Below are 26,526 nucleotides of genomic sequence, written 5' to 3'. Positions count from 1 at the left end.
CATTTGTGGTCAGTTCTGGAATGGGAATGTGGCAGCCTTTGGAATTCCCATCTGTCCCATCAGGGATGGGAGCTGGAGCAGGGCTCAGCAGGAGCTGTCAAAGCTGATGTTCTGATGTTCCCAGCACCAGGCCCTGCTCCCCTGGCACTCCTAGGGAATTCTGGCATGGGTTTCAGTGGCTCTTCACTAAAATGAGTTTTCTGGGGCTGCCTCAGGTGGAAGCACCTGCCCAGAGCCCACGCGAGCACAGAGGCCACAGCTGGGCAAGGGCTGCAGGAACCTCTGGATCCACACAGTGAGAGAGAACCTCACATTGCCCAGGGATGTTTGTCCAAACCCTCCTGGACAATAAACCTGCATCCCACGGGGAAAACTGAAACAAAGCTGCTGCTTTTGGAACCTCTTGGAGCTGTGTCTGCAAGAGCCCAGGGCTCCCAGCTTTGACATTCCCTCATCCATGTCCTTTATCCAGAATTTTTCCAGGGAATTGGACACAGCCCAGCAAAGCAACCTCAGCCTCTTGGGTCACCCAGGCTCCTTTACATCCAAGGGATTTGGAAGATTTTCCCAAATTGTGAATTTTGCACCTCTTGGAGCTGTGTCTGCAAGAGCCCAGGGCTCCCAGCTTTGACATCCCTCATCCATGTCCTTTATCCAACAGTTTTTCAGGGAATTATCAGGAATTGGACACAGCCCAGCAAAGCAACCTCAGCCTCCTGGGTTGCCCAGGCTGGTCTGTAGCCAGGGGATTTGGAGCTTTCCCCAAACTGTGGATTTTGAATTTTATATTTTCCTGGGCACGTCCCACCATTTTTATTTTGGAGCACATGTGAGAAGGAGATCCCAGCTCCTCAGTAGGCAGATTCTGAAGCATTTTTAGGCCAACAGAGAAGCAACCACCTCTGTTGCTCTTCAGATCAGCTATTATGAAACAATAAATTTACATGTTAAATCAACAAGTCGAGCCATAAGATAAATTTTGTTCTAAAAACATAGGTAGTGCTAGGAAATCAGATGCCACTGCCACACAGGGGATCCTAAGAAATGTATTTCCTGTGGTCTTACAACATTATTCCATGAAATTCATCTCAGAAGGTGGCAAAGCAAGACCAGGAGTTTGATTTATAACATCATAAAAACAAATGCAAAGAAGTATTACTGACATGTCTGCAACACAAACTCACACCATAGAGGGGAACTGAATTTATAGTTTTCATATATTTGTTTCCTAAAGTGCATTAAAACCTGAATGAGACTTCTCTCCCCTCTCCTGGCTGTGACTTTTTCATTATTTTGATTAGAAAGTCATTATTATTGTATGGAAGACATGCAAAGCCATTTATCACTTCATGTTTATAAGCCTCTTTGCTCAGAAAGCCCATTTTAAGTCACAAATTGGCCTTTTTTCCTTTGAAAACCATCCCATTTTCTAGTGAAAGCAAGCCCATTTATGCTAGAAATTGCATCTACTGCAGCAGGAAATGTCTGTGACAGGAGTCCGATGTTTAAGCTCACGCAAAACGTGAAAAACATTGAATTTTGAGTAGTATTTCATACAATTATGAATACTTCACACTTCCCTGCTATGCAGCACTTCCTACAACTCGTTCTGACACCAAATATTTGCCTTGTTAGAGGCAGCAGCTGCTAACAGATGCAAACCCTGAGCAGAGCTTGTTCCCATCACGGGCTCTCTTTGCGCTCTCTTGTAAAGGACCTTGCAGAATCTTCCTGCCTCCAGCCCAGAGGGGCCAGGCAGCAGCAGGGATTGTTTGGAGCAGTGGGATTCACCAAAATCCTGGATTTCTGCGGGCAGACAGGGATCCCTGTGCTGCCAGCAGCCCCGTTCTGCAGGGATGCTGCTGCAGGGATGTGCTGGGGGGTCAGGGCTGCTCTGGAAGATCCCAGGGCACCTCCTCAGCATCTCCCTCTTCTCAGGGCTCAGAGTTTGGACCCCAGTGTGTTCCCCCTCCTTTTCCTCCTATCCTGTGAGGAATTAGTGCTGCTGGAAGGAGGAAGTGGGGGAGTGTGACCGTGTTCACAGGGGTCTGAGGGTGAGGGCAGAGACGAGGATCTGGCTCCATGTTTCAGAAGGATTGATTTATTATTTTATGGTATATATTATATTAAAACTATATTAAAAGAATAGAAGAAAGGATTTCATCAGAAGGCTGGCTAAGAATAGAAAAAGAAAGAATGATAACAAAGGCTTGTGACTGACCCAGACAGTCTGAGCCAGCTGGGCTGTGATTGGCCATTAATTAGAAACAACCACATGAGCCCAATCCCAGATGCACCTGTTGCATTCCACAGCAGCAGATAACCATTGTTTGCATTTTGTTCCTGAGGCCTCTCAGCTTCTCAAGATGAAAAATCCTAAAGAAAGGATTTTTCATAAAAGATGTCTGCGACAGGGGAGAGCATCCTTCCTTCCCCATCTCCATCCCTGCCCAGCTGAAGGGATGCAGCACCCAAAATTTGATCATTTTGGGACCCCACAGAGACTCAGACATGTCCCACCCAGTCATTGATTGTCACTAAACCCAATCCTGCTCCTCAGTGACCTAAGCACAGCCTTGCAGAAGCAATGCAGTCAGTGGACAGTGAGATGTCAGGAACAGAAATAAGCCCAGTTCCCACCGAGTGGGATCTCCAAAGGAGAATGGGTTATTGTAATAAATGAACATCAAGTCCCTGCTGGTGTGGTTTGTTATTTATCAGCTGTGACTCTGTGGGGTGTGACACTGTTGAGAGCTTTTGTACAATTACAGCAGGGGAGCCATTCCTTTCCCCATCAATTTTCCCTGCAGCCACTCAGCCGGGGCAGGGGTGGCACTGCCAGCTTGTGGAGCTGAGCTGTGTCCTGAGTGCTGCCCTCCAAAGGTGCCCTCCCTGCCATCCCCAGCAGATCCCACAGACACAGCTGGCTCAGCAGCACAGGGCAGGCAGAGCCCAGCAAAGGCATTTTCTGAGTTCAGCTTCCTGACAAACGCAGCAGGAGCTGCCCCCAGCACAGGGAATGAGCAGCGCAGTGCAGGCACTCACAGGTGGAATGATCCAGGGAGAGCTGCTGGGTGATGCTGAATGAAAGCAGACGCTGAGGGGTTTTTGCTGGGTTTTAATCTCTCAATATTACAGATACAATGAAAAGGGAGTGAAGAGAAGCAAGCCCTGGCTGGGAGTATTTCACACCAGCAGCAGGGACAGTCCCAGCCTTGGTCTGGGCTGTAGGGCATCCAAATTCAGCTGGCACTGGCAGCACCACCAGTGCAGCAGGGCTCAGAATGTAAGGTGGGAAGCCGTGGAAGCCCTTGGGTGGCTTGGGAAGGTTTAGGGCCCTTGAGGCTGTGATTCCCTGCAGGGGCAGCCAGCAGCAGCACTGCAAGCGCTTTCCCCAGGAAGCCCCTGTTCAATGTTCCTCCAGTGCCCCCTGCAAGGCACCCTTGGATTGCATATTTTGGGCAGTGCCCAGCACCAAGCCTTCCTTTAGTGCTTCAGTCCTCATCAAAATAAAAAAAAAATATTAGAGAGAATAGAAATCCCCAAATTCCCAGAAATTGCTGAAATCAAAACAAATTCTGTTTGTGAAGCAAACAACACAGAGAACATTCAAAATGCTTAAAAGTGTTTTAAGGATCCTTTCAATGCTAATTATCAGAAGAGAGTTTTCTGACTATTCCATGGATATTTGTATTTCTGTAATGATGGAACAGTGCCTCAACTCTTCTATTTATAATTCTGTTTATAAACTATGTATTCATGCATAATTCTGTATCAGGAGTGTGCTGTAATATCATATTTGGTACTAATGACTTTATAATATAATGCTAACCAGAAAGAAAAAATTTTCGGATTGAAATAATTTCAGTTGGTGCTAAATAAATGCTTGTGTTCATTTAAGATGATAATTGCATATAATACATACTGAATATGTCCTATTAAGACATAATCAATGTTCTTGTTGAGTAACAATATCAACATTGAATCTAACATTATCCCAGAGTATGCTTGTCAGGATTTTGACAAATGTAAAATTAAAAAAAAATGAAGCAAAGTGACTATTAGCAGCTCTAACAGACATAATGCTTTGATAATTATAATATCAGCATTTATTTTAAATGCCAGTTGCTGCTGCTTAAAAAGGGTGATATACACAGAGGCTTTGCATTTAGAGCTTGAATTACAGTTTGATGAATAGAAAAACCCAAACTCTTTTGTAACATTAATCCTCTTTAGCTCACCAATTTCCAATTTTTTCATATCATAAAGGAAAGTCTACAGTTTAATCACTGTAATAATGTACTTCTGTTATGAACAAAATCAATATCTATTTACTACCTGTGGGAGATGTGGAGTCCATGGGTATATCTGGAAGCAAAAGGAAGACTAAATTTTCTCCTTCAGCAGTAACCATTAAAAAGGGAAAGAAGTTGCTCCAAAATGTTGGAACCAAATTGGTTTCCTGGCCAGAGTCATTTGTTACTCATCATGATGAAATCTGTGACTATTTAATATATAGGATCAAGACTTTAATCCCTCTTAACTTACACATTTATTTTAAATTACACATAAATTTACACATTTAATTCTTCATAATGCTGGCCTAAGCACAGGGCTTGTGTACATGGATGAGTTTGTTACATTTTACATGAAAATACAGGGATTTTATGGGCATACTTTCAACAGCTGGGTAAAATGGTAAGTTTTGACTGATGTGCAAATTAGGATTTGGACACTGAACTAATAGCACCTTGTAGGAGGCTGTACACATGTGCATCTTGGCTGTTATATATATATATATATATTAAAATAAATATTAATATAAATATTAACACTTCTTAAGGGAGTTCCTGATATGGATGATGGCATTTATAAGAATTTCTCCTCAGGCAGAGATCACCAACCTTTAGGACAAGCTTAGGCTGAAGCTCAGATTTAGTCTGAGATATTTCCCCTTAAATCATTCTTGTTAGTTAGACTACTGCTAAAAGTAAGGCCAGGGAAGAGACCAGATATTCTAAATAAAAATAAGAGACACAGCACCACTGAAGCTGGTGCCTCTGCACTGGCAAAGACATTTCCCTTCATCACAGAGGGATGTGGATCTGCAGCAGCTGCTCACTGGGTGCTCCTGCTTTGGGAAGAAGGTCATTTTCCATGGCAGCTGTTCTGAAAATATAAAATACTGTAATAATTTTTAATAGCTTTGGAGAATAAGAATCACAGTGTTCCAAAGAAAATACTTGCTGTCAAATATACTGAAATCACTCTTTTCTTTTTAAAACACAAGCTATGTTTCTGCTTTCCTCTTGGACCAATGTGTGTAATTTCTCTTTTTTTTTTTTTCTTTTTCAGGCAAAAATTTCAGCTGTTCCTCATAATTAAACAGTGCTGCAGAAATCTTTCACTCCAGAGTGAAAGCATCAATTATTATGTAACTTCTTGAGCTGATTTTAGACCATTTAATCACCCTTATTATTGCATGCTCAGAGGTGCCAGGAATACAAAGACAGCGCTCACTCACCCAAACCCTCTGTCAGCAGCAGGAGGGGCTGGAGAGAGGCTCTGCCCCCCAGGAATGGGCTTGGTTTGAGAAAACACAGTTCCATGATGGTTTGTAAGCAATTACAGACAATCACAGAGCTGCTGTGTGCAAACATTCCCTAACCTGGGTGGTGTCACTGCCTGTGCCCCTCCAGGGGCTGTGAGGAGCACACAGAGCCATCCTTGCTGGGACAGGGCGCCCTGGGCTATGGATCAGGACATTCTGGAGCTCAGGGTCCAGGACAATCCAGAGCTCAGGGTCCAGGACATTCCAGAGCTCAGAGTCCAGGACATTCCAGAGCTCAGAGTTCAGGACAATCCAGAGCTCAGGGTCCAGGACATTCCAGAGCTCAGGGTCCAGGACATTCCAGAGCTCAGAAATCAGGACAATCCAGAGCTCAGAGTCCAGGACATTCCAGAGCTCAGAGTCCAGGACAATCCAGAGCTCAGAAATCAGGACAATCCAGAGCTCAGAAATCAGGACATTCCAGAGCTCAGAGTCCAGGACATTCCAGAGCTCAGAGTTCAGGACAATCCAGAGCTCAGAAATCAGGACAATTCCGGAGTTCAGCACAATCCAGAGCTCAGAGTCCAGGACAATTCCAGAGCTCAGGGTCCAGGACAATCCAGAGGTCAGAGTCCAGCACAATCCAGAGCTCAGAATTCAGGACAATTCCAGAGCTCAGAGTTCAGCACAATCCAGACCTCACCATTCATGACCATTCCAGAGCTCAAAATTAATGGCAATTCCAGAACTCAGAATTGAGGACAATTCCAGAGCTCAGAATTCATGGAAATTTCAGAGCCCAGACTTCATGTCAGTTCCAGATGTCAGAATCCATGGCAATCCAGAGCTCACAATTCATGACAATCCAGACCTCACAATTTATGGAAATTCCAGAACTCAGAATTCCTGTCAATTCCAGAGCTCAGAATTCATAATAATTTCAGATTTCAGGACATTTCCAGAACTCAGAGTTCAGGACAATTGCAGAGTTCAGGATTCAGGACAATCCAGAGCTCAGAATTCAGGACAATTTCAGAGCTCAGGATTCATGACTTTTCCAGAGCTCAGAATTCATGTCAGTTCCAGATGTCAGGATCCATGGCAATCCAGAGCTCAGAATTAATGGAAATTCCAGAATTCAGAATTCATAATCATTTCAGAGCTCACCATTCAGGACAATTCCAGAACTCAGAATCCAGGACAATCCAGAGCTTGGAATGCATGATGGTTCCAGAGCTCATCATTCAGGACAATCCCAGAGCTCACAATTCATGGAAATTTCAGAGCCCAGACTTCATATCAGTCCCAGAGTTCAGAATCCATGACAATTCCAGAGCTCAGGATTCACAACCCACCTTGCAGGAGCTCCCCTGCCCTCCCTGCAGCCACAGGATTCTTTTGGGAGAGGAACCATGGAAATCATGGCACAGCTTCCCATGTGCTCCATCAGAATCCCCCTTTCACAGAGCCTCCAGCCCTCCCTGTCCATGCAGCACTGAATATTCTGGTGCTTTCAATGGCCCCTGGCACTGCTCCTACTCCTTACAGACTCCAAACCTACCACTGTTTATACTCCAATTTTTGGTGCTGGATAGAAAACACTGTATGCCATCCGTATTAATGAACTGTACCCAAAAACCCCCAAGGATGGACTTGGTTACATCATTTCCCTGGTGCTTAATTATATATAAAATATATAATTATATTTTATATTAATTATATTTGGAAAATATAAAAATATTGTCCAAAGCTTCATACTGTACAATGCAACAATGCTAGAAAGTAAAAAAAAAATTCCAAGGGTTTCTCCATTAAAATCAGAATATATGGTTGGAGACATTAAGAGTCTGACTGCCAAGTGTAAGAGGCACCATTCTCTCCTGTCCTGATTATTATACTTCTAAAAATGTTACAACAACTACACAATCTGCAAAGTTAGGCCTAATTATATTTACAAAGGCAACAACTGGGACAGAGCATATGCAAAGAGCTCAGAATAAATAAATAAATGTCTGCAGCAGGGCACCTGCCTGGATGAGGGAAGGATGAAGAAGCAGTTCAGCTTTTTCTACAGGATTTTCAATCTGGTTGTCTCCACCAGCAAAATCTCAAGTGAGCTGTCAGGAGCACTCAAGATAAGAATTCCCTTCTGTATTACAAATATTTACTTCAACAAAGGTTTTTTCTTCTTCCAAATCACTGTGTTGCTGTAGTAGATGTTCATTGTGAAAAAACAATATATTTCCACAAAAAGTGGTCTCCTGCAATACCCAATCAGCTCTATTTGCAGTGTTAATTATATATTTCATTTTAACACTTGCAATTTGCAATTCAAATAATCCACAGGCCAAAAGGTATTTGCTGAAAAAAAAAATGGTCAAACAATTTTTAGCTATTAACATATTAGAGTTGAACAATCTGTTTGCAGACAATTTGTGAGGAGAAAGGAGGGCAAAGTTGTTCTAATAAATTATTAGTTGCAAATTATTGAATCATTCCTAGTCCCTGCTGTAGGTAGGAATGAGTCTATTTAAATCCAAAACCATGAAAGGAGAGACAAGTTTCTCCTACACAGTAACCTCAAATGGCTTTTAGTAGAGACAGCTTTTCAAATCTCTCTGTTTAAAACTCCCAGCGCCAAGAGAATTCCCTGAGTGTGTGGAGGGTGTAAAGGTCAGGCCAAATGGATCAGGACAGGGATGAGCAGCAGAGTTCTGCTGCAGCTCAGAGAGAGGAGAAATCAGGAGCAGCCTCAAAAGCATTCAAGCCTGAAAAGATTCTCGGGCTGGAATCAATCAGCACAGCTCCACTGACTTCAAATGGACTTCCCGGGTTTATTTGCACTTTTATTAAGCTTTAACTTGCCCAGTTTGTGAATGAAAAACTGGCAGGTTCCCATTCAAACCAAACCAGAGCTCAGGGTTAGAGGCTGCTTCCAAAGCATCTTGGCACCAAAACCATGAGAACCACAGGTCCCAGAACACCCACCCTGGAAAAAAAGCCCCCAAATTCCCCAAAACAGGAGGATGAAGGTAACCCTTCCTGCCTTGTTGCAGGTGTAACCACATAAAAATTAGGGCAATTTGTATTTTTAATTTTCCTGATAAAGAACTGCTGTTCCTACTCCCCTATCTTTGCCTGAGGGTGCCTTAATTTCAAAATTAGGATAATTCAGAGGGAGGGGGTTCACATTTTCCATTGCAAGGGAGGCTCCTGCCTTCCTTAGCAGACAGCTGCCTGTCCAAACCAAAACAGCCTCACACAACCAGGATGAACCCTCTGAAAGGACCTTTTGCAGAGGTCTCCCATGGAAGTTCTCCATCCTCAGCCCCAACCAGCGCCTCTCCATCCACCACAGCTCAGCATCATTCCTGGAGGGTGTGGACCAGGCTGTTTGTTTGCTGAAACAAACAATCCTGTGGCAGGATCTTTGCACAGCAGCTGAAGGCAAAAGTTTTCCACGGGTTTCAATTTATAATCATCCAACCCGGTATTTTCTGCCTAGGCAATAAAAGATAATAAGTTTTGTGGTACCTGACTAATGCCAAATTTTTAGATGATGTGTTATCAGATGAATCAAAATGCAGCTTGCTGGGTTAACATCAGAAATCACATTCTCTCATAAATTAGGCCCACTTAGATTATATTTCCCTCCCTAAACATTCCAATTCCCCCAACAGAAAGCAACGTGATAAAGGTCAGGATGGAAATTGTGTTTCTGCTGTGTAATCTGCTTTGCAAATTTCTATCAGTGGTCAAAATGCCCAGAAAACTCAATTACTGACTTGCTACGACAACCACACATCAGCAGGCCCTGGGAGACAGAGGTTATTTCTAAAATTAGTACCCAAATGCAAGAAACATGGTCTGTGATTCCAGATGTACAGCCTTTGCTTGATGTTTATATTGTTAAATATTAATGGAAGCACTGTCTATTATTTCAGGCAAATTATCAGGGACATAATAGTTTAGTTAAATAGGTGCATTGTCAGTTGGAGCTGGAGGGGAAAAAAAGCCTCTGTGTCTGTTTGAATACCACATTTCAACGTGGTGCTCTAATCAAAATAGTCATCAAGTGTTACTTTTAATCACTATTATCATTTTTCCTTGAACTTTCATTTTTTATGCAAATCTTATTTTAGAGTTTAGTGTTCTATTGCCAGCAATAATTCCAGGTAGCTTTTGAAAGAGAGGACCCTGCTGAGAGTGTAATGAATCAGTAAATGGTACCAGCTTTGCTCGTGGACAAAAACAATTCTGGTGGCTGCATTTACACTCTCATTGGGTTGTACCTGCGGAATATAAATTGGCCTAATTCTAAATCATCCAAGGGAAAATGATGCAAAATGGATTTCAATTACACTATTTCTGTTTTACCAAAAAGCTTATCACACTATGGGGTGAAAAATCAACCCCTCCGTAGGATTTATGTTCTGATGAAAGATATAACAATGGAATTTTACATTTAAAATTTCTCCAGTCAATTTCATTCTTTTCTTTCTTACTCCTACGTATCTTATCACTTCCTTTCATGATAAAAAAAATTAAATGCCTTTTTGCAAGTCTTGCATTTTCTGCTTCAGTTAAAAAGTTCTCATTTTGCAAGACTTTTACAAACCCTACTTTTATTTTCTAAGAGCATCTGCCAACCAAACATCTCCCCACCATCATCCTTAAGTCAGGCTTTGTCTTCTTGCTACCAAACCAACATTTGTAGGTTATTCTCACTTTCAGACTGAGCCTGTCAGTGCCTCATGCAGATTTTGCACTGCAGTACAGCTGCTTTTGTGAAACAATAATTTACATGACAGAAAATATAGGATGGGTTGCTCAAATAAGAAGAAATAATGCTTCAGCACAAACTCTGCTTCCCTGCTGCGCTCATGCTACTCAATGTCAGACATTTCTGGAGGCCTGGTGCTCTTATAAAGTAGTTTTACATACAACTTTCCTTTAGGAGAACTCCCAAGGCACACTGGGAAGGAAAACAAACTCTTGGTAATGTGCAGAATTAAGGAAGAAATAAAGATAAGAGTAAATGACTGAGAGAAATCTACTGGTTTTGTATTAAAGGAGGACAAACTGCAATTAAGTGAAAAACATGTGGCACCATGAGGCAGGAATGCAGGAGGGGGGATGCAGGAGGATGTGGGGGTGAGCAGAGGTCAGGGAACTACAATGGACAGAGCTCAGAAAGAGTTGTGCAAACTCCAGAATTTCCAGGCAGTTCTTGCAGACTAAAAGCAGCAAAGCCAACAAAGGGGAGAATGGGATGGGAGGCACTGGGAGCAGGAGGAGAAGGCAGGAAAGAATACCTGAGTCCTTTGAAGGACTGGGCAGAGACATCCCAACGTTGCTGAAAGAGCTTTTCAAAGGCAGGAAGAGCTGGGCTGTGGATCTGAGCAGCATTTCCATCCCCAGCCCAGCCCTGTGCCCAGGGGCAGCTCTCAGAGCCTCAGCCCTGGCGCGTTCCCCTTGCTCTGAAGGGATCTGACTCTGAAGGTGAAGGGTTTGGATTTTGCTGCTTGTCCAGATTGTGCTCCCTGGGGATGTGGGATGCTCTGAAATTGCACAGTTTGGGTGCCTCAGCTCTGCCAAACCCACGTCCAGCTGCTCTGGAGACAGAACTGTGCAGTCACAGAATGACCAGGTTGGAAGAGACCTTCGAGATCATCGACAACCCCTCAACCAAACCCTGGCACCCAGAGCCACATCCAGGCTTTGTTAAACACACCCAGGGATGGGGACTCCACCACCTCCCTGGGCAGCCATTCCAGACCTTTACCACTCTTTCTGTAAAAACCTTTTTCCTGCTCTCCAACCTGGATTTCCCTTGGTGCAGCTCGAGGCTGTGTGCTCTGGCTGTGTCAGTGCTGCTGGAGACAGAGCCCAGCCCCAGCTGAGCACAGGCCCCTTTCAGGAGCTGTGCAGAGTGAGGAGGGCAGCCCTGAGTCTCCTTTCCTGCAGGCTGAGCACCCCCAGCTCCCTCAGGGGTTCCCCTCAGGGTTTGTGTTCCAACCCCTCTGGATGTGCTCAGTGTCCCAGGGTCCTTCCCAGCCTGAGGGGCCCGAGCTGGGCACAGCACTCCAGGTGTGACCCCAGCAGGGCCCAGGGCAGGGCACAGTGACCTCCCTGCCCCTCTGGCCACACCATTCCTGACCAGGCCAGGAGCCCTGGGCCTCCTTGGCCCCCAGGGCGCTCTGCTGGCCACCAGCACCCCCAGGTCCCTTTCTGCCTGGGCACTGTCCAGCCACTCTGCCCCCAGCCTGCAGGGGTTATTGTGGCCAAAGTGCAGGATCAGAACTTGGACTTATCAAACTTCACCTTGTTAGACTCTGCTCACCTAACTCAGTCCCTGAGTGCCCGGAGGGATCCACACACCCCTGAATTCCCAGCGTGGCATGAGTGTGGCTTGCTTGGCACACACAGAACTGCAGCACAGGCAAGCTCTGCCCACACTCAGAATGGATTGGTGAGCCAGCTTGGCCACAAGCAGGGCAAGAGCTCTTAAACCATGAAAGGACCTGGCTCAAACACACACAGACAAATGTGATTTTGTATTGCTGCTAAAGATCTGCAATTAAAGCAAATAAAGGACTGAGGCACCTTTTCAATTCTTTGCAGGTTGGCATTTCCTGTGTCTGGAATGTGCACTGTGCAACCTGAAATTTGTGTTTCAGGGCACCCTCCAACACCCATTGGTCCAACAGGACATTTGGTGCTGACCTCAAGCAGCTCAAGATCTAATTCCTGACATTTCTGCAGTGTGTGACATTCTGCAATGCCCTGCAACCTTTACTGAGCCCAAAAAACTTTTATTGACATAATTAATTTATATGCACAAATCTCTTGCTGAAACCAGCACTGAGCTGCAGGATCAGGTTCATGTGCTGGAACTGCTCCAAAACATTTCTGTAAAAAGGGAATCAGAGCAGGCCCAGCAACCATAGATCTAATGGGATTTAAATATAATTAATATTGAATACTAAAAATTATGGTGTGTAATCATAATGACAATTCAAGCTTAACAAGTGCAGCACAGTAATGAATGAATTAAAAGCAATACACTTTCTCACTCTCAATGGAAGTGTTTGAAACTATGTTTTAATACAAATCCACTGTTTGAACTGAGATTAACAAATATTAGTCCCATTATAAATTTTAATATTAGCTGCATAAACTTTATTGAGAGTGAAAGAAAAGGAAGAAAGAAATTTCAATTTCACAAGAAAACTGGAAAATTGAATTTTCTTAAAAGCCTGTCTTAAAAGTCACTTTAAGTTAAAGAGATTTCCAGAGGCAGGAAATGCTGAGTTAACACTACAACAAATTGGAAGGGAGGCTACAAGTGAAGCAATTAGCTTAATAAATAAATGGAGAAGATGCTTCTAAAATTACTGCCTTTGTCAAATGTTCAGCATCTTCAGCCTGGTAAGATGCTGTTTATCAAAGCAGGAATGCAATAGCTGGTGAAAATGTGAAATAACATTGATATTATTAGCTAGACAATGTTTCGGAACAGGAATGTGGTACATAACTGAAAATAAAACAGAATAAATAGAAATCAGCCCTAGGTTTCTTCTCTGGGATTCAAAGGCTGGCCACGGATAACCAAGGAGGAATTCAGTTACCTTCCAGTGCTCTCCCTCTCCCCAAGCTTTGCCTTCTCCTTACCTACCCTTGTTTCAAAAATATTATTTGCCTAAAAATGTGGGTTTTTCTTGTGAAGGAGGACCTACAAAAGAATGTCAAAACCTGATGAGTTTGGACTCCACAGATTTCCCTGGACCTGAGGTTTTGACTTGGTTCTAGGCCAGGGTAGGTAAAATGGATTTATAATATCCATGGAATTTATCAGACATTGTTTTTTTCCCAAGTGATTCCAATTCCAGGTGGTGAAGAACAGCATCAAACAGCACCCATTTGAGAGGTCATTCAGATCATTCATCATCTTGAGTATTCCACTGAACCCTCCCTGCACAGAGGTAACCAACACCTCCTTGTTTGGGCCATTATGGAAATTTTCCCATACAACACACTTAGGAGAGGAGCACTTGAAAGGAAAATGTCACAGCACCAGGAAAGGAAAATATGCAGCTTTTAAAGTGCCTCCAAACAGTGGCAAATTACAAAGCATTTTTTGATGATTCCTGGCAGATTGAAGGATTACGTTGAATTTAATCAATATTTTTGAGTCATGGTTCCACAGAAGCCAAGCCTTTTCACCAGAATTTTACACAACTGAGACATTCTTCCATCAATATTGAGACCAGACAATTGATCCCTCTGTTGGACAGAATATAACATCTCCAAAACAAGCCCTACATTAAAAAAGCATCACATCCTACCCTTAAAGTTTATTTACAGATGCTCTGTTTACCAAAGGTCAAAATGCTTGTTCCTGACAGCATCAGAATCTCTTCCTGCAGGGATCAAGGGAAATATTATGGGATCTTTGACTGGCATGGAGCATTTTCCACCAATCCCAAAACCAACTGACAGCATCAGAACCTCTCTCTGCAGGGATCAAGGGAAATATTATGGGATCTTTGACTGGCATGGAATCAGTCCCAAAACCTGCTGATAACGAAGGCATCTCTGATTACAATTCTGTGTTCAAAAGGCCCTGTTGGGATGTGCAGTGGGCACTGGGCCAGGAGGGCTCAGCTCCACTTGGAAGGATAAATCCATCATTTTTTATGTGCTGTTGGTACCCAGTGACTTGGGAATTCCCATGCTGCCCTTCCAGTCACTCCTTTCCCCACACAGACAAGAACCAGGAAATTCAATTTGGTTATAGAACGAGATCTCTTGGTTACAGGTGGAAAAGGGAGAAAAGGCACCCAGAAATCCACACTTACAGAGAAGGGTACTGAACAACCCCCATGGCAGCATTCATGTCAATGAACACGTTTAGGAAATAACACTTTTAGTTAATTGACTTTAAAAAAAACCAAAGCTTTCATCCTCTCAAGTGCCTTTTTTAGCAGGACCTCTCCCCCCAGCCTTGCACAGCAGCAAGGGCCCAGCTGTCAAGGGACACACTCTAAACCTGACAGTGCCACTCTTGCTGTGCCAGCCAGCAGTTCAGTGTGCAGCAGGACAGCCAGAAGTAATGAAATGTGTCCTTACATGCAGATCCTGATGTGTTCCACAAACACCCATTAGCTGCATGCAGCAACACCCCGGGGGCAGGTTAATTGAGGCAGTGATCAATGGCGTGGCTGGAGGTCCTGCTGAAAATCACTTCATGTGCACTTTGAGAGTGCTCCTGTTCCTAATCTGGGGCTCTAAGCACTTCCTCCCTTTTAGTGATGAATGAGAAGATCAAGACTCCCTTCCAGGTTTGATTTTATTTCCTGTTTTATAACAACCTGCACAATTCCCTTGATGGCTGAGGGTGTGTCTGTCCCTCGTGTCCCTCTCTCGGTCTCCGCTTTGCCAGGCTGGCTCCAAACCTGGGGTTTTTTTGTGTTCCCCACAAAACCAACATCACAGGCTCAGAAAACAGCCCGTGTCCTGCTTGTTTCTGCTGGCCTGGCTTCTGTGTCTCCGTGGTTTTCTTGTTGGAATATTTTCATCTCCACTGAGTGTTCCAGTGAAATCAAGAGTTTAATTACCTCGGGAGGCAGCAGGGCTGTCAGGGCTGTGGATGAGGTCAGCTGCTGACTGCTTGTCACTGAGGGACTCTAATTGGAGCATTTGCCTGACAATTTTCAAGGCAATAAGCTTTGTAATAAGATATTTGCATTTCTAGTTTGGGTTAGGTGTATCTTTGCTTATTAGGGCTTCTGAGGAAACAGCATTCACATGCTGATTTTCCTGAGATTGACTTTAAGCCCTCTAAGCCTCCAGAATTTTTTTTTTCTATCATTTAATTGCTATTTTGTGTTTGGTTCAACAGGGCTCTCCGGTGCTCACACAAAGTTTGAGGCACAACTGTTCAGATGCAGTTTTTACAGCTGAGCCTCACTTGGGAAAACAATAAAAAAAAAAAAATCAAAGTTCTTAAGCCCCTTGCCCTAAATTTCTCAATGGCCAAGAGACACACAGCTATTCCCTGAAGAGGCAATAAAAATATTCTAATATTAAAGAGATCACCACACACACTTGGAAAATATTCCGTGTGTGTCAACCCCTGAAGGCCTGAGGGAAGACCTCTGTTATTCATGCTATTGCAAGCTCTGTGTACCTTCCAATTCTTTATATAGAAAGCTTAATGGCCATGGATTATTTGCCTCATTGGTTATGGTGCTTGGAAATAAAACAATGGGAAATATTCATTATTATGCTCCCTTGTATTGAACTTCCACTTGGCTGAAGTATTAAAACAAGCTGCAAGGAAAATTAAACCTCAGGAAAAAAATGGCAGGTTTATTTATGAACAGGAGAGACAAACTAACAGCTCTATTCCTCTTGGTTTGCAGGGGTTATTCTGGAAGAGCTCTCTGCTCTGGGCTTGCTCTGCCTGTCCAACAGGGTTTTGTTCACTGCTATTACTAGGTGGCAGCCTAAGAACAGGAACTGGGGGCATATGGGAGGAGAAATTACAAAAAAACCCCAAAACCCAGCAACAACAAAGCCACCAAATGACTACAAAGAATAATAAAAAAAGGAACTCATTGTCATATTCAGTACTTCAAGAACAATCATTTGTGTTGTCAAATTTGAAAGTCTTAATAACTAGAAAATCCAAAACAGACTGGCTAAAGAGAAATCTCAGAAAAATATATTAACGGAGCAAAGGTTTTGGCTGAGGCTGACTGAAGTGAAAATTTATCTATAATTTCTTCATCAGTTATTATAGATTATGGCAGATAATTTTTGAGAAACATCTGCAATATATTTCAGCAAGGCCAATATCAAAATGTCATCTCAAATGGTACAGAAATATTCATTTATATCATTTAATTGTGACTAAAGATCAGAGATTTATCAGTTGATTATAGTTTGCTGTGTGGAATCAATAGCACCAAACTGGCAGAATGATCCCTAAAAGCTTTAAATTATGCTTAGCTGAGAAGTTAAATACAGGCTTTAAATGAATGCATGTGAAAAGTGTACATTGGATATCTCTGAATATTGACAATTTATTAGCTGGATATTCACTAATTACCTTTTTTGACATCCTAATGGCCAGTGCTTTCTGCTGTCAATAAACTGGGGCTGTAATCCCAAAATGCTGCTGTAGGATTTCGTTCAACACTGAACTAAACCCACATCACTCAGTAAAAGTGGTAAATTATCCCCTGAAACTGGGATTCCTCAAGCCCTGCTCGGTGCATTTGGTGACTGTCTCATTAATAACAGGGCAAAAAACACTTCAGGGATTTATGGTGGCAAGAACTGATGATCAAATCATTCTTTTAGACTGAAGGGTGGCATGGAAGTGCCATCTGAGGTCCAGGAAGAGCAAGAGGGATTTTGTCTTGCTTGCTTCTTCCTGAAGATAAGGTGACTTTTTTCCCAGCACTTTTTACATTTCATCTCTAAAGTGAATTAATATTTTTAAAGGCCAAGCTTGTGGTTTCATTTTTCACTTTGACAGGTTCTGAAATGCAGATAGATTTGATATCATATGGAATAGTTCTCTTGTTTTAGTCTAGTCATCTTTTGTTCTAGTGCCACAGAACAAACCAGTGACTTTTCAAATGACCCTGTAAAAACACAAGATCAGAAAACAAAGCTGTTCCTGTCCAGCTGGGAAATCACCTTCTCATCTTGAGGAAGCTGCTTTTTTGTTCTTATTTTTTTTTTCCCTTTTCCAGCAGTTTCTTTTTAATCTATCCTAGCAAGGGGTTTAACAACAATAACAACAAAGGATCCCTTTGAAAAATCCTGTTGAGATTTATAATGGTGAAAATTCCAGACACTGAGGTTCAAAGGTGACACGACAACAAACTGCTTGTCTCACCTGTGCCCTTTCATTTTCCTACTTGGAAATTATTTTGGTGGGGGGTTGCCATGCTGAAAGGAAGCACCACAGAGATTTGAATAGTTACAATATGTAAATTTTGTAGATAAAGCTACAATATAAGTGCAGAGAGGGAACCATGGACTGTAGGAATAACCGATGTCCTTATCCACATCAGGTCACAGGAGATGGAAAACATTTTCTAGAGAATACATTTGCCATTTTGGGGAGAGTATTGTTTTATTTGCCATGGAAAAAAAACTCCTTGCTTTCACTTTGGGAAAGAACTGTCAATTTTAGGAACAGTTTTGCCTCCCAAGTGCCTGGATCACCCTGGTGTGCCCAGGGGAAGGACTGATGAAATCAACCCTGTTGAGGTACTGAACTTGCACTTGATTTTGTAGAGCTGCAGGTGAAGACTCTTTTCCAAAAATGGAAAAATTTATTTATTAGAAAGTGGTCTGTATAATGCATGCAGAAGTGCAAAGGAGGTGTCAGCAGGGTTTATCTAACACATGCATTACAGCATTAGCATAAGTGTGCTGACTATGCAGAAGATATAATTTCTTGGTCTAGAAACTTGCTCTAAATGCTGCAATCTTGATTTTAAATTAGCTATTAAATTATAATATGTGGTTTACTAAACAGTAATTAAAATCTAATTTTTATTAATGCTGTGAATATTAATCCATCCCAGGTTCATTTGTCTCATATAATTCTTCTAAAGCAATGCATTGCTGCTCTCCTAAAATATTTTTTTGTGTAACATTTCCTCCAAGAGGGACTGGAAAAGGTCCCTGTATGCATCCAACAGTTCTCAGTGTGATTTATTTTTGAGAAACTAACACCATATGGACTCTCACAGCATCCACTGTAATGGTATTGGGCACTGGCTTATTTTTCTGAGCTGTTTTGTAGACTCTGAGGACATGAGGTGAATGCAAAACCTGCCTGGAAGGTATCAAAGTGATGGAGTATTAGCCAGGAGAAGGGAAAACTTCTCCAAGTGATGATTGACTGGGGATGTGTTTTCCTGCAGACATTTTACATGGTATAATGAAGCCATAATACAAGCATGCATTATTTTGTGTCTTCATTAGAAATTTAAACAAGCACTAAGAGCACCAAGCATGGACCCCAACGTGCACAGCAGAGCTCAGGGGGTGATTTATTATCATCTTAAACAGAAGCAGAATTGGACTTGACGTGGCAAACTTTGATTCACCTGCATCAAGACAACTGCATGTCACTAATTCCAGCAGGAAGTAACAGCCAGAATACAAATTAGGATTGGGCCAGTATTTTCCAACTGCTTCAATTTGTTCTAAAACAACAGGCAAGTCATGACAAGATGGAAATTAATTTTAAAAATTCAAAAAAATTTCCAGCCAGTGTCTGATATATCAATTGCAAAGTGATTCAGTTGCATTGTACAGCTTAAAGGCTGAAATTTTATATTACTTGATTAAACAGAAAACAGAAATCAGATGGTACAAGACACAACACTGAAAAATTTATGTAGCAGCAGGAGAAAAATGAAGCACAAAGTATTCAAATGTTTCCCCAGGTCACAGAGCAAATTTGTGTCAGCAAATGATTCTAGAATCCTCACTCCCAGGACAAAGCTGTAATTGCAAATCTGTGCATCTTGGAGCAGTGTCTGATTCCTAATACAAAACAGCTTTTTATTTAGCAAAGATATTCAGTCCTTTGCCCTGCCCTGTGCAGGGAACAATCTGATGCATGGACAGATTTCTGTTTGGGAATAGGAGGACGAGAGGAAAACAGCTTTTTAAAGAAATGCCATGCATTTACTGCATGAACACAGAGCTCAAACACCAACCTGCAACTCCCCTCAGCCACGGGCACTTTTGGAGCTGCTGCTGAGCTCTGAGCCTGGAGCACAGAGCTGCACCCAGGGAATGCCAGGAATGGTGTTAGTATGGGGGATAGGACATGTGGGGAGCATGTGTTCACTTTCACATCCCTCTTCACATTGTCTTATTTAGCTGAATGGTGAATTCTCCCTCTGGTCAAGGTGTTCAGCTCAAGTTGTAGGAGCAAAAGCCTGCCCTTCCTATTTCAACATGGCCAGAAAACAAGCTTGTTCTTCTCCTGTCCAATTGTTCAACATCTTTGCAGATCTAGCTCAAATTTCTGACCACACTCAGGACTTACAGCTTGCACCACCACTCTCAAAGTGAAGCGATGCACAGATGGCAAAGGCCAGAATCTCTCAGTGTGTGTCTGCAGCTGGACAGCACCGGCCCAGGAAAGGCAATAAGCAAACAGGACTGCCCTGCCCACGGGCTGCCTGTGCAGCTCACCTCATCCTCATCACCTGGGCAGAGCCAGCCACTGCCAGCAGGGCACAGCCCTCCCCTTTCTGCATTTTGCTCCTCTGGCAGAGCCCTTGTGCAGTGAGGGGCTGCTTGGCTTGGGTCAGCAGCAGTGATCTCACACCTTGGCACTGGCAGGAAATGAGCAGTTCCCAACACATGAACAATTTCTGACTGGAACTGATGGAAATTCTGCCTGGGCTGACTTTTGTGGCGGGCCAGATGCTGTTTGTGCAGAGCTTTGGATTGAATCTGGTTTTAAAGTTCTTGCTCTTTGATTCTGTCAACCACCACTGAATAATGGGTGACAGGCGCCCTGATTTCACACAATGGGTTGGGTTGGAAGGGATCCTAAAGATTATCAACTTCCAGCTCCTCTGGGCAAGAATCCTTCCACTGGACCAGGCTGCTCCAAGAACCTGCCCTTGAACACTTCCACAACTTCTCTGGGCAATAAAGAAGTTTTCCCTCCCTTCGTCTTGGGAGGAAAAAATCCCATTTGTACAAAAGTCAAGCATTAAGAATTAAATAGGTTCACAAAATATGCTGAAATATAAGTGAAAATATCAAACTTCGGTGCTTTGTGTTTTACAAATGGTATTTTCTTTCAGATTGATGTGTCTGAATTTCAAAACCCTGCTACCTTATTTCAATCTCCTGCTCCTATTTTCTTGCCTTCTACTCAAGCTCAGTAATATCTGTCACTGCCTCCTCTGATAACAAATCCCTCTGATTTAGTTTCCCTTAATTTATTCACTTTTTAAAAGGGCACAATAAACAATAATGGCCATTGAAAGACCAAAACTGAGGATAATGAAAAATCCAGTCACCAGCAGTGCAAACTGCAGTCTATTATTAACCTAATGATGTGAGACTGTTTAAATATGATAAAGCTCTTGTTAGGAGTTAAAGCTAAGACTAAATAAATATAAAGCCTGCCTCATTTAGATCATTTGGCCTGTCATTTCATTTAAGTTAAGTGAGAAATAAATTAAATATTTTATGATCTCTGCTGTCAGGAATTCCTTAATGTTACATATGACCATGCCCTCCTCTCTCTGCAAACACAAGTCTGAAGCTGCACTCCTCAGATGAGCCCACATTTATCATTAAGGGCAAAGGGATAAGTTCAATTTCAGTAACATCTGCACACAGGGGAAACATCTTGGTTGGCAGCACAGCACAGACAGCCAGAATGATGAATTTTTTATGTTCCACCTACATTACAAACCTTTTGCAGAAGAACTGAGCATCAAACTGCCCCTGAACTGCTTTGGCTGGTGCAGCCTCCAGGGCAGAGCCTCACCCTGATGATTGCTCCTGGGCTGGATATTGCTCCTGTCTCTGCTGCTGCTATTTTTGGAGGTGTTTTTGTGCTCTGACATCCACGGATGGCTCTGATTCACCAGCACACCCAAGGCACATCCAGCAGCAGCAAACCCAGCACTGCCAGTGACGCCAGGGTGGAACAGGGAGCGGAGGGAGGGCTGCTGGATGTGTCCTGTAATGAGCAGGACTAATTACAGCTAATTAATGCCACCTCACCCAGGTGCTGGGGCAGCTACCCTGGCTCCAGTCCAGCAGCAGCCTGAATGGTGCTGCAGCTCCATCTCCACTGCCCCTCCCCAGCTGCCTTTTTGTCCAGAATGTAGCCACCAACCCACAGAAATTCTACTCTTTTATTTATTCATTTATTTATTTATTTACACTCTGCCTTGTCTTTCTAAATAGATTTGAGTCACGAGGCTTTACAGCAGGTAATTGGACATGTTGTTTTTAAATGGACAACAATGTACTCCAGGAAAGTCAAAGCAGCACAGATAAGACTCCTCCACCCCCTCTGCACACACGATCACAGGGCAGGAGTTCATCTCCCAGCTCTGGTGGATAATGCAGACTTGTCTCAGGCTGTCCTGACTTACTAAACTTGCCAGAAAAAGTAAATTTCGGGTTACAATTTGCCATCATTTACCCACCACAGCTCCCACTGTGCCCCTGCTGGAGCCCTGTGACTCAGTCAGGAGGTGCCTCCTGCCATCCCTGGTGGCTCAGTGTCTGCACACCAGCTGCAGCTGCTCTGGGCACTCTCTCCTGTCAGTCACTCCCTCAGTTTAATTAGGTTATTAACTTTAAATAATAAGATTATATTGCTTTATAAACTTAGAGTGTATTGGTAAAATATTGGTACAATCTGCTGCAATGTAAAAAGCTTTTATCCAGAATGGGAAAAAGAGTAGAAAAATGAAGATATTTTTTAGGAGTTGATATTTGCCCACTCTACCAGCAGATACTCATCTACTGTGGTCAGATTAGCTTCTGTTCTGGGTTATTATTTATTATCCCTTTGCTTTTAAATGGTTGTGTGTGTAAATCCCTTGAATATAAAATATGAATAGAAGCATTTGTTGCTACAAGGATGAACTGATTGAATGCCCAGGGCATCCAGAACTTGTGAGAAATTACAACAACTCCAGGAAGAGAAGGATGGTTAAAGTAAAAGCTGCCTTTTCTCTCTGCCTATTTGTAAGAAGTTAATAAAACCTAATTCTTTATTTTCCCTGAGTTCTCTTTAAAGAATAGAGGTTATAGCTCAGTGCAAAGATGAAAAACGTGGCAAAAGAAGATAGAAGACAAAAATTGAAAAGATAAAGCAGGTATTGCAGAATGGTTGGAGCAATGGTGCAGATGCACCAGAGAGTTCTCGCAGTCACCAAAAGCACAGGACTTTTGGTGCAGTTTGACTGCTCCATTTCTGTGCTGCTCTGCACATCATCCCCAGCATCTCTGAGGACACACCACGAACCTCCCCTGTGCTGCAAGGGCCTGACTTCCTGACTGGGACAATTGTGTGAGACTGAAAGCAATCACAAATCAATTATTGCAGTGGAAAACAATCCAAACCTGAAGGCTGCCATGCAGAAAAGAGTGCGTGGGGGAGATCACAGGGGGGACAAAGACTTCAAACTAGTGCATTAACTTCCTGAACTTCCTATCACTTACTCTTATGTCCCTCTCTATTTAAATGATTTCCTGTTGAATTGCTCAGCAGTGCCTCCCCATTACACTCTGAATATGTATAGACACAGCAGGTGGTTTAAAAATAGCTGCAAGTGTCTTGGAAAAAAAAAAAAAAAATCCCTGGAACATATTAGGTTGGTTAGGGAGAATTTTAATGACACCTACAGCAATTTACAGTTGACAAATTTTTATGTTTCTGCCGTGCAGGAAAACCCAAAATGAATTATCTTGTTTATCACTGGGAAAAGGACAGTAATGGAACATGCTAATTTGGGAAGCAAAATCAAATTGCAGCCGAGGCAGTGTTCAAACAGGTGCCATCCCAATCTCATTTGTTCCACCTTGGACTAATGCTCTGCAATATCAAAGGCAGAGAGTGTCCCATGTTCACCCAAAGAGATGTGAGCAAGCTCTGCACTGCTCTGCTGCTGCAGGAAGCCTCAGTCTGCCTGCATTACATCTCAGGAGCCTTTGCAAATTACATGGTGAAGGAATATTTTCCATGGGATGTTAAGGAATAGCTGCATCACCAAATAAAAAGCTGCACATTCCCCAAAATACAGGCTCAAACTGGATTCCTTCAAATATATGTGTGGTAATGAAAGTGACCTCTTCCTAAAATGCATTTTATGGCAGAAACTGGGAAACAAAACACAGAAAATTGAAACAAACAAAAACCCTGAGCATTCTCAAAAGAGTTTCTATTCTCACAGCAGCATTGATGCTCTTTTGGAAGATGCACCTTTGATGCCAACATTTGCTATCAGCCATGACTCAAATAAATTTCCACACACTCTACAATTTCACTTCTCCAAGGCCTTTGATTAGGATCTCCCAGGTTTAATTCCAAGGAATTGCAGTCTGAAAGTGTCTGCTGAGGAGGTGATGTGTCACTCTGTGGAGACACAGTTATTGCTTTGGATCTGCAGTCCCTCCTGTGGCCACCCACCATCACTTCTAATTATCACTTCAAATCATACAAAGCACATCCCCTGCTATGCACAGAAGGCAGGTGGGTGAGAGGAAATCTATTACAAAAACAGCCCTCCAGGGAAGGAGAATTACACTGGGCGATTTTTCTTGGTTTTCAGAAAGTAGCCCTGTTAGTTACAGCCATTCTCCTGGAACAGCTTACAAAGCTTTGGGGTCACCCCCAGGACAGGCAGAACCTCCCAGCAAGAGATGGTGGCTACAGCACAGGGAGAAGGTGGTGTGTGTTTCAAAGCAGTAAAAAAATGGAGAAAAACAGCAATTACTCCAGGATGACATGATAAAATGCCTCCAGGACAAACCAGTTGTATTTCTGTGAAGAAATCCTGAAAATATGCTGAGAGTATAATGGCTCACAAAGCATTTTCTGAAATGAGGATCTTGGTATCCAGAGAATAGAGCAGAGTTCTGCTTGGCACAAGGGTGAGCATGTTTGTTAAAGCTGAGCTGGGAAATTAGGGAACACAAGGTAACTCTGGTTAGGAAAGAAGCAGAGGACTCTGTGTCACTATATGCTCTTGCCCATTCTAATCCAATTTTTTAACTCTCATTCAGCATAAACAGCAAACTTTTCCTGCTCCACAGCCCCAGCCACACGAGGTAAAACTCAGGGAAGGTGTTTCAGCATTCTCTTTCAGAATCCTCTTCAGTTTTCCCCTCAGCCTGTTCTTCCAGAGTGCTGCAACTGCTGCCCACCCTGCTGGGAAAGCCCAGGGTTTCACCTCTACCTGTATTTCCCAAAGACTTTGCTTTTCCCATGATTAAAATAAGTTCTTAAAAAGAGGATTAAGACGTTTTTATCTCATGTTCACACAGGCATGTGATATATTGGGGTCCTGGTCCAAGACTGAAGCTGTCATTTGTAATAAAAATGTCCCAAATGGGGAAGAGTCACCTGAGACAGGGTCCAGGTAAGACATGGCAACAACAGCTGCAATAAAAGCACCTTGAGATTTGCCTCTGTGAGGTGATGGAGATTTAAGCTGCACAGGATGATTTTTGGTAGTGGTCAGTCAGGAGGCAGTGCCTTGTGAAGGGCTCTGCCATGGCTCAGCTGGAGTCACCAGCTTGGCCAAAGAAGCTCTGCTGCTGCTTTTGAGCTGTTCAGAACTCACATTGGATCCTGCACATCTGGCTGGGATGGAGCAGCCGAGCCCCCTGCAGCAGGGTCTGCAAAGCTTCTCAATTTAACAACGATGAACATGACACACGGAACTGAGATGGTTTAAATCTCACAGTGCTCTTATTTAATTTATATATTTTTTTTACATAAAAGCCTCATCACAGAAGTGTTAGACTGTTGGTTTTTTGTTGCCTGAAATGTTATTGTAGCACAATAAAAAGAAACTGCTTGGATCTTTTATGTAATCAAAGCTGTTCCCCCACATCACCCAAAAGGGTAAGACACCCATTTCTCAGTAAAGACATAGGAGGACATACAAAGAACTCTCTCAGCTGTAGACATGATAGCAGTGAGGTCAGGAGGATGCTATATTTTCACCAGACAGTTACAAAACCAGGCTTTTAATGTACAAGTTTTATACAAAAGAGAAAAGGGAGACAGATGGTAAGCAGGAAAGAATGAACAAATACAGCATTCTACTTTTTATGGGTCAGGGATGGGAAGAGCCTAAGAAAATAAGGCTATTTCAATGTTTCTTTGAAAATCCTAGTGCCAGTTCCTCCACTCTCTTTTAAGGATAGCATTAAAATGCCAAGACTCCATGGGTGAGAAGCAAAAAAAAAAAAAAAGAAAAAAGAAAGATGTATGTGTCATTTCAGAGAATTTCTACTGGACCCTAAGGGGGAAAACCACCAAACAAAAAGGGGGAAAACCACCAAACAAAATCCAGGAGACTACTCTGGCAAAACCCCTGAACCCATCGGAGTGAATGAGGATGGGGCTGGCCATGGCTCAGAGGAGCAGGTGCTCTCTGCACACCAGCAACGCTCAGGGCTGGGAGAGGCAGACCCAAATCACCAATCTCTGAGCTGTGTCCCATCAGAATACAAACTGTGGGGGCTGGAGCAAGGCTAGGAGGGTGTGCTGGGTGGGTACTTCAAGATTTTGCATTTTCTTAAGGTGAAAATCCAGCTTTAGAGAGCGAAATGGATTTCTAAAAAGCTTTGGTGAAAAAAACCCCGACATTCACTCCCTGAGCACTGTGCACTCTCAGTAGGGATCCATTTTGCTCTCCCTCCAGCAACTTTCACTGCCTTCTCCACGTGTAACAAACTGGTAGAGACCTCCAGGGGTTCCTTTTTTCTCCATAATCACTCAGGCCTGGCTGGAGATCTGCTCCCTGCTCTTTCTGTGTGTCCTGTTGCTTCCTGCACGTGAAGCTCAGCTTGCTGCCCTCCTCCTGTGAGCTCTGCTCCCAGATTTACACACCTGGCTGCTCTCCCCAGAGCAGGAAAAACCCTCCTGTCACTGCTCTCTTCCTTGTGCAGCAAACAAGACAAGACAATCACCATCCCTTTAGCTGCCATCCTATGTGGTGACAAACCATGTTGTGCCCACCCAAAAACGAGCAAACACTGCAAAAATAGCTTCTGTCCCAATGGGCTGCTACAAAGAACCTTAAAGCACTGGAAGAAGGAACTAGGAATGAGAGAAAAGAGAAAATAATCAGCAATGGGGTGAAAAGTATGTGACAGCTGATCAGCAGCTGAGAAGCCACCAGTGACCTCTCTGAATCCTGCTCAAATGCAAC

The 26,526-nt window shown here is 43.1% G+C and overlaps 1 protein-coding gene across 2 annotated transcripts in view; it reads right to left on the bottom strand.

The window, feature by feature from the left end:
* The window catches only part of CDH13 (cadherin 13), a 443,692-nt gene that overhangs the window by 78,611 nt on the left and 338,555 nt on the right, over positions 1–26,526 (bottom strand). The window lies entirely within an intron of this gene.

Source organism: Agelaius tricolor, unplaced genomic scaffold, assembly GCF_023055355.1.
Source record: "Agelaius tricolor isolate 1412-34295 unplaced genomic scaffold, bAgeTri1.0.p SCAF_15, whole genome shotgun sequence".
NCBI classification, from domain to species: domain Eukaryota; kingdom Metazoa; phylum Chordata; class Aves; order Passeriformes; family Icteridae; genus Agelaius; species Agelaius tricolor.
Note: the sequence above shows the minus strand (reverse complement) of the source record. Positions and strands in the feature narration are given on the sequence as shown.